This window comes from Macrobrachium nipponense, chromosome 24 (assembly GCF_015104395.2).
Source record: "Macrobrachium nipponense isolate FS-2020 chromosome 24, ASM1510439v2, whole genome shotgun sequence".
Classification (NCBI taxonomy): domain Eukaryota; kingdom Metazoa; phylum Arthropoda; class Malacostraca; order Decapoda; family Palaemonidae; genus Macrobrachium; species Macrobrachium nipponense.
In genome coordinates, this window is record NC_061091.1 from 55,005,955 (window position 1) to 55,016,558 (window position 10,604).

Sequence of the window (10,604 nt, forward strand, 5' to 3'; positions counted from 1 at the left end):
TTTTCCCCCACCCCATTTTATTCCCCCTCCCGAAGTTGACGATCATACAACTTGGAGCTCCTGACTCCATTAAGTTGACCTATAATATCATGTCAGTTATCTAATAGTCCACTTATTTTCGGCTGCCTCACTCAAATTGATCTGTACACTATCACCAAGTATCAGGTACCATATATATTCAGGAAGAAAATCTAAACTTAAATAAAAATGATACACAGTTTGATGTTTAAAGCCAGCCGAGTGCGTTTGGTCTCTTAACTTCCCGCCGGCACGCACCACAGGCAGCTATGTATGTGTTTCAATACATTCTATCGATGCTGGCTTTGACGACCATTATTCGGCTAATTTCCTCCCTAGTAATATTTTTTTCTTTATTTGTTCATTATATCCAGTAGCAGGCACTAACATCATATTATATCCTCACGTCTGTTCAATGCATTTACCATTGTTAATATGATTTATAATGCGTCTCCAACAGTCTTAAAAAAATTGACAACCGAATGTGCAAATATGTCAGCTGTGTGCAAGGCATAGGACGTCAATCACTGGAGTAGCGATCTCCCTGCCGAGAGTGACTTCGGAAGGCCATATTGAAAGGTCTCGGTCCAGCTCTTAGCACTATATTTTATTACTATTACTTTTTAAAATCTTTATTATTATTATTATTATTATTATTATTATTATTATTATTATTATTATTATTATTATTATTATTATTATTATTATTATTATTATTATTATTATTATTATTCGACCCAATTTCGCAGAGAAAATTACCTTACGAAAACACACCTAAGCACTCCAACCATTGTGGTCAGGCCTAAGCATCTGCTCTTGGATCTAAGCAGTGTCAATCATAAATGGTTTCTGTGTAAATACAGGACTTTCTTTGCATATGGTAGCGAAGCACTAACTAAACAGTAATGTACAATCACTAACCACCAACACTCACAATGCACATAGTCAGTAAGCACTCACACCTGCATACATTCACTATACACACACACACACACACACACTTAACATACACTCACAGACACTCTCAATAACACAAAACACTATGAATACCCAACACTCACTAGGCACTCACTATACACTAAATGCTCACTAAACACTTGAAATACTAAATTTACTAAATATTCATTATACCCCAAACACTCAGTAAACATTCACTAAACACTCACTTAATCCTAAACATTAATTAAACACTAAAGATTCACTAAACCCCAAGCACTCATTAAATACTAGCTTACCAAACCCTAAATACTTATTAAATACTAAACAGTGAATGAACATCCACTCATTAAAAACTTAATAAACACTTACATACTAAACATTTGCTAAACACTAACATTCACAAGACATTCACTAAACGCTCACTTAAAATTCGCAAAACTTTCACTAAAACCCTAAACACTCACTGAATACTTACACACTAAATATTCACTAAACACTACCATTCACAAGACATTCACTAAACGTTCACTTAACATTCACAAAACACTTACTAAAACCCTTAAGACAAAACATTCACTGAATACTTACACAATAAACATTCAATAACATTCACAAAACATTCACTAAACCCTAAAGACTCGGTAAACATTCACTGAATACTGACACATTACACAGTCACTAAACCCTAAACATTCATCAAACACTTACTCATAAACATTCACTAAACGCATACTCACTAAACCCTAACAATTCGCTAAACACTGACTCATTAAACATTAACGATAGAAAAAATTGACAATCGCACTAATTTTTCATTTCTCTCGTTTTCTTTACATTAATGCAAGGTGATTATTTTCTTTTTTTGGTCTAGTTTGCTCTTGTATTTTTTCATAATCTACTTGAGAGAATGGAAATGTTCGAAATAACTTGGTGTGTAGAGATATTGTTTAAAAAACAGAGATCCTCTGTGTCCTTCCTCAGCCAGGTGTTATTATGGTCTGACGAATTTTACACTAGCCGCAAAAAAAAAATCGACTATAGTAACAACAATATTCATTCATAAAACTGATAATACAAAAATGTATCCATGATTTCATTAGCATGAAAGTCAGTTGAAACCAAAAGAAGGTAGTCCTGCTTCGATAAAACAAACCGAGTAGGCTGTAGCACAATTATTATGATCTGTACCCTGACTATAGCGTATATATTACATATGTATTACTATCTATTTAATAGGTGCGTAACTCTATTTAACAAATGTAAGTGTCAGTCTTCCAACCACCGCTAGATTAATTTTCATATCGTAAACAAAGCTAAAGCGAGTAGGGGAGACCGGGGCTAGTTGGCACACTTTTTACAATTTTGGTTATTGCGAATATAAAACAAACTTTTTGCAAAATTCTTACCACCATTGAAAAATATTAACATTCGTCTTTATCATAGAGCAAAATTATTGTTGTTTGCTTTCAACATAATATAACAATAAGTTTAGAAAAAAATACTTTTCGTGCCACTTGCCCCACGGGTAAGTTGGCACACATTATGGGGTAAGTTGGCATATGATAATTAAAAGAAAAATTACTACATTGCATTTAAATCAAATAGCAAAATACCCTCTGAATTTCCAAAATACAAAATATAAGGCATTAGTATTACTTCAGATCATCATCTAGTTGTAATTGTGGCAGGTATGAAATAAATCATCGTCATAGTCTTCATGCTCCCACATATTACATGCCCTGCACTGGATCCACATTTCTCCTGGCTTACCAAACACAGGCTCTCTTCAGCTGAGCTTTCTTCTGGATCAACAAGAGCAGTTCTTAAACTCTGTATCACGCTGATGACTGATCTGAAGCCCATGTGTCTTTTCGAACATCTCTCAATCTGTTACATAACCATCCGTAAAATCAAAATCTATAAATAGTCTGTAATTCAAAGTTGAAATTCCATCAATCCTAAACCAATTGAAAACATCAGAATAAGTAGGTAAAGCCGAGGAAACTTTACCAGGAATGTCACAGATGGGCATACTTGATCCTGGATTACCAGTCATCCACGAATCACATGCCCTGTTAACACATTTCTTCAGATGTCTATAAACACTAAAATCCAGGGGCTGCAACTTGTGAGAATAATGTGGAGGAAATGATAGTACACTAATCTCATTATCCTTCCAAAAATCCAGAAACGAAACGTAAATTATATAAATAAATAGGCTTACTATTGTTATCAAATAACGTGTGCCAACTTGCCCCATTTATTCTGAGCCAACTTGCCCATCCCTACCATTTGGTACAAAAACGATTACCAGTCCACACCAAGAAACCTTGAATTAATAATTTTAATGCTATAGAATCTTTAAACCATAAGGAAAACTATGCTATCATTGAAAACTAATCTTTATGAATGTATAGATGTTATAGCAAATAACAAAGAGATTAAAATATTTACTTACTACCATCAAAATCAAAAATTGTCTCATAAATTCGAGCTCCTACGTTCTATCTCTATAGAATTTTGCTGTTAATTGAGGAACCACGTGGAAATTACACAGTATATGTATTAGAGTCATCCTATTGGTAAACTTTAAAGTCATGTTGAGTATGCCAACTTAGTCCTGTAGCCAACTAGCCCCGGGCTATAATTGAAGTCAGTTGCTTGCTTGACAAAATAATAATATGACTGAATTATTATTATGGGCCTACAGATGACTGTTATTTATATGAAACAAATAAATTATTTTTGTGTTAGATCAGCCATCGTCAACCGGGGTTCCGTGGAACCTTAGGGTTCCGTGAACGATCGCCAGGTGTTCGTAGAATTATTCATGTTTTATTTAATTATTCGTTATTTATAATAATAATTTACACATGGCGTGTGAAATCGTAGTCCTATAATTTATTTTATCGATACGTATCGTTCGAGATTTTTTCCCTCTGTTTTACTAAAGGTAATTATTACAAATGCTTACATACATAATATATATATATATATATATAATATATATATATATATATATATATATGTATATATATATATATATTATACTAGGTATGTATGTAAAGCATTTGTAACTAATTACATATATATATATATATATATATATATAATATATATATAATATATGTATGTAAGCATTTGTAATAATTACATATAATATATATAATATATATATATATATATATATATATATAGATATGGATATATATATATATATATATATATTATATATATGTATGTAAGCATTTGTAATAACCTTACCTTTAGAAAACAGAGGGAAAAAATCTCGAACGATACGTATCGATAAAATAAATTATAGGACTACGATTTCACACGCCATGTGTTTAACGAAAAATATATACTTATAAATAACAAAAATAATTAAATAAAAACATGAATTCTTACGGAACACCTGGCGATCGTTCACGGAACCCTAAGGTTCCACGGAACCCCGGTTGACGATGGCTGATCTAACACAAAAATAATTTATTTGTTTCATATAAATAACAGTCATCTGTAGGCCCATAATAATTCAGTCATCGGAGACACTAAGTAAAATTTGTACTACAATAGCACTTGCACATCCTAGAATGCTGTGATGGCAATACCAGACATATTAGTGGGTGGTACACCCCCTGACAGATACCCCACAATGAATGGGGAGGGGGAGGGGGAGACAGGAACTGCATCCAACATTGGAGATACCAAGTAAATTTCGTACTACAATAGCACTTCATATCCTAGAATGCTGTGATAGTAATGCCAGACATTTTAGTGGGTGGTTTCCCCTGACAGACGCACCCTAACAGGTGGGCAGGGGGAAGGGCATGCCCTGATAATGAATGTCTAGATTAGTATAGTGGGCTACTATTGACCCTATTATACATTAATCGTGATATATTATAAATATTTTTATCCTTTTATATCCTTTGTATTTATCTAACACAGTGTTTCCCAACCTTTAACACTTTGAGGAACCCCTGAGACAATTTTCCTCATCCCAAGGAACCCCAATACACACACACACACAAACCACACACATATATATATATATATATATATATATACATATATATATATATATATATATATATATATATATATATATATATATGTATATATGTATATATAGATATATATATATATATATAACCTATATATATACATATATATATATATATATATGTATATATATATATATATATATATATATATATATATATGTGTGTGTGTGTGTGTGTGTGTGTGTATTGGGGTTCCTTGGGATGAGGAAAATTGTCTCAGGGGTTCCTCAAAGTGTTAAAGGTTGGGAAACACTGTGTTAGATAAATACAAAGGTATAGGATATATTTATAAATATATCACGATAATGTATAATACGGGTCAATAGTAGCCCACTATACTAATCTAGACATTCATTATCAGGGCATGCCCTTCCCCCTGCCCACCTGTTAGGGTGCGTCTGTCAGGGGGAAACACCCACTAAATGTCTGGCATTACTATCACAGCAGTTCTAGGATATGAAGTGCTATTGTAGTACAAATTTTACTTGGTATCTCCAATGTTGGATGCAGTTCCTGTCTCCCCCTCCCCCTCCCCATTCATTGTGGGGTATCTGTCAGGGGGTAACCACCCACTAATATGTCTGGTATTGCCATCACAGCATTCTAGGATGTGCAAGTGCTATGTTTAGTACAAATTTTACTTCTTAAGTGTCTCCGAATATGGATTGGATGGATTCCTGTCTCTCCCTTCCCCTTCCCCTTCCCCCAACTCGTTGTGGGGTGTCTCTCAGGAGGGTACTCCCACTAAAATGTCTGGTATTTACCACCCCACAGTACTCTAGGATGTGCAGCAACTGATTGCTAGTAACAAGACTTTTCCTTTATCTCCATGTTAGATGCAAATCCTGTCTCCCCCATCCCCCTCCCCACTCTCTTGTGGGGTGTCTGTCAGGGGGTAACCAACCACCTACTAAAATGTCTGGCATTACATCACAGCATTCTAGGATGTGCAGTTGCCAATTGTAGTACAAATTTTACTTGGTATCTCCAATGTTGGATGCAGATCCTGCCTCCCCCTCCCCACTCGTTGTGGGGCGTCTGTCAGGGGGTAACCACCCACTAAAACGTCTGTCATTACCACCACAGTATTCTAGGATGTGCAGTGGTATTGTAGTGTAAATTTTACTCGGTATCTCCTAAGTTGGATCTAGATCCAATTAACACCCCTTTCCAGTGCGTCTGTCAGGGGGAACCCACCCTCCAAAATGTCTGTCACTGGTCATTCTATAATCAGTAGAGTCTGCAGATATATTATATATTAGTTTCATCTGGTATCTCATATATTGGATCTAGACCCAAAATCTAACGAGCAATTAGTGGTGCTTGTTAAGTAAGCCACCCATATATTTTCGGCAGACGGTCAGTTTCACAGTTTACAAGTCTACTCCTAAATATCGGTAGGGGTTACAGTCGGTATCTCGTTCGTTGTATCTCAATGGTCCGGGCTGCCGGTCTAATAATCTACTTCCACTTTTGTGATGTCGATGTGTTTCTGAAGTGTGATGCGTTGAAACTCGTCGAAAGGTCGCTCTGCTAGACGAAGAATTCGTATTGGTGAAATCGACTTGGGCATCATTTGCTTGTTCATACACTTCCGTAGAAAGTTAAGTCGAAGTTTCAGTTTGTGAGCGATGATAAGAGCATTACAGAAAGATGTCACGAATAGACTAAGGGTCGGAAAATTCACAGAAAAGGCGTAGAAGTTGCGTGTGGTTTCCAGTAGTTGCACGCACGGTCTAGAAACTAGACCGTGGTTGCATGTGACTTCATTAAATAAGCGAATACCACAGGAAAATGATAGAGATTAAGGCTCTGGTTTGACTCAAGCCAGAGCCTTAATATGTTCAGTTTTTACATGTTTTGGACTATATGGATACATTGTAGTTTCTGTTAGGGTTAAATCTATGTTTAAGTTTGTGACCGTGTGATATCCGATAATCCTGGATTATCTCTTTGATTTTTATCCTTTTGACAATTAACCATCTGGTATTCTTGATCTTTTTGTTTACTTGATAACTTTCTTTCCAACTGTATTTCCTTCGTTCCTTGACAATGTCTTAATAAAGACGAAAGCGCTTGGATTTCCGCCTATCATTTTCCTGTGGTATTCGCTTTATATATATATATATATATATATATATATATATATATATATATATATATATATATATATGTATGTATGTATGTATGTAGTATGTATGTATGTATGTATGTATGTATGTATGTATGTATGTATGTATGTTATGTATGTATATATATATATATATCTATATATATATATATATATATATATATATATATATATATACCAAATAGACTAAGACGGTCAGGTTGCACCATTCTAGAGAACATTATACAAACCTCTATAGAGCTTTACATGGACAATGGGAATGTCAGAAGTCCTTTGATGATAACTTTTTCATTTAAAGTTAATGTTCTCAATCGTAAAACAGTTTTTCTTCAGCTTCCAAAGAATCGTTTCATATGATATCCTTATCCAGGGAGGAATCGTGTTCCTTCCAGCGAGGAAATCCTACTCTAAATTTGGCAGTTTTGCTCCGTTCATGTTTGATGGGTTGACGTGTATCGGTTTGTTGTTAGCATAGATTACGTATTGGCATTCACATTGTTTATTCAGGGTAACTGTTGCTTTTTGGGAATGCTTGTGAATCATTCGGACGTCTGGTTGATTTTGGTATGGACCAGTTTTCCTGGTGTGGCCGAAAGTAATACACAGTTTATGTTACCAACTTGTGAATAGCATACTAATATATGAACCTTTAGTCATAAACCCGCACATTAACACCGATAAGTTATACATATCGAAAGACAGTTTCTTTGTAAATTGTTTGTATATATATATATATATATATATATATATATATATATATATATATACATACACACACACTCACACACACACACACACACACACACACACATATATATATATATATATATATATATATATATATAAATATAAATATATATATAACTAACAGGTCAGTTGTCAGTCAAAATAATCCCATGCGACCTACTATCAGTACAGTTGGTTCATTGTTATAAACTTTCGAACTATATTACCAAGCTCTTGTCCCCGTTACTTGGAACTATCTCCGATTCTCACATAGTATATAATTCTCTAGGTCTGGTTGATAAATCAAACAAATATCACATTGTGCGCCACTAATATATTCATTAGTTTTAATGTTTTTTTCTCTCTTTATCAAAGTCCCAATAGATTCTATCTTAAAGTATCTTAGTAACGAACTAACCCATCATGAATTACCTCTACCTATAAGTAATTTTATTTCACTCTTTGGGTTGTGCATTTGTGATTGTAAATTGACATGCAATGCTGAATTTTATCAACAAATATTTGGTATGAGAATGGGCAACCCTTTATCACTACTCCTCTCAAAGTTGTATGTGGAATTCTTTGTAAAACTATATTTACCTACTATTATTTACACTCCTTTAAAGTGGTATACATAGTTGGCGATATTTTAGCTGTTTTACCTACTGATATTGATGTTAATGATTTACTCTCTGAATTAAATAACGAGGTACCATCAATTAAGTTTACTCTAGAATTGGAAAAAGACAATTGCCCCCCTTTCTTAGAGGTTTTGATACATAGAGAACCATTTCAATGCAAATTCAGTATTTATAGGAAGCCATCCAACAACTTAACTTATGTCCATTTTTATTCAAACCACCATCTTAATATAAAAGTTTTCTTTTATGTTTTTATAAGCATTTTGCATTGTCAGTCCCCAATATTTGGATCAAGAAATCGTATGTATAAGAGAAATAAGGACATATTTATGTTAGCCTTCACATATATTAGATATTTTCTATAGTAAACCCCACAATAAAGTTTATAATGAAAGTAACATACATGGAGAAAAATATATCTAAGAACATTCTTAACTTGCATTATTTGAGCAGTTTTGAAACCGTAAAATCATTGTTAAAATCTTTTAAGGTAAAACTGGTTTTTGCTTATAATAACACACCAAAAGGAATGCTAATAGAAAATGGCCCTAAGAAAAACAATAACATAATAATATATAAAATTCCATGTCTGGATTGCTTTTCTTTTTACATTGACCATTCTAGTAAGGATTTGGGAGTAAGAATTAAACAGCATAAGTATTCTGTCTGGATGGGCAAACATCCAATGCAATATTCATTCATTTAAGTGAAAACTCCCACAGGATAAAGTGGACTGGCAGTTGAGTGATTGCTAGATCGAAAGATTTCCTCTCATAAATTTATTTAGAATCTGCCATTATACAACTTACTTCCAATTGTCATTTTAACCTTAGCTCTGGCTTGTATTTTTTGGACCCTTGTACTAGTAAAATGTTTAAGAATGACCTTAAAGATTTTTTGTGAAAATATACACTGCAAAAATTGCTATTGTTTACCAAAATGAGATTTAGTACTAGCCCCTGGGGATCAAATGTATTTCGCCGTGTTTATGACTAGCCTCTGGGGAATCAAATGTCGTTATAGGTGCATTTCGCTTTCTGCCTGAAATTTCAGGCAGTTCGTGAAATCCCTAGTTTGGTATCTGCCTGCAACATATACATGTTTGAAATATGTTCACTCCTACCGCCCAGCAAGCTGAAATCTCTTCAGTTAAAGACTAGGTCTACAACCATCGGAAATTGTAGTCTTGTTCAGGATGAGAACCGGTAATTTTTGGCAAAGGAAATAAGTATAGGAAGGATTAAGGCCTTTGGTGCTTTGTTCCTTCAGGTTCAACTCTGGAATCCTGGTGTATATGACCTCGGTTAAGGAAAGCAATATCCAGTGGCAGGGTTCATTGGTCTAAATCAGGTATGGGAACTGAGCGCTAAGGTGAACTCGCTATCAGCTGCTGAAGCGGCTATGGAAAATCTAGAAGTTACATTTTACCAGATGCTTATGTAATTGTAATAATCAGACTGCCCTCTTAACTTCTCGATTTCTTCAGAGTTCTTGGATACCCTTGTCACTACATGACCTGAGGTCTAAATGTAAGAATATGGAGAAATTCTGATATCCGTAGCAGGATTTGAGTCAAAAGGATACTATGGTGAAGATGGGTCTATTCCAGCTTTGATAAATGTATCTGAATTCGACGGGTATATGTACTGTCGGCCAAAAAACTCGTGGCAGAGTTTCATAATTTTTCGTTCACTTGCCTGACGCACGATTCATGCCTTATTTATCGATTTTTCTTTTCAAAGATGACAGAAATCATATTAAATGACGTTAAAAACAGTCACTGATATCTTTAGAACATTATGTTATGTTATTGTGTAAAACTATTTTCCATATAGCAAAATTGACGTGAACGAAACGAAGTGATAAATAACGTCATATCACAACCATAGATATACATTACCAAATAGATAGGAGACACCTATCACTATACTCTGTTTTTTCCCATCTGTCCATCCGCCTATGGTGTTTGCACATGGCAACACTGCGTCCCGGGCTTTATATAATATCCTATTTCGAATATTAACGGTGTAATTCGCATACAGTAAATTATTAAAACACTTTCCAGTTGCAAATGTACACCCA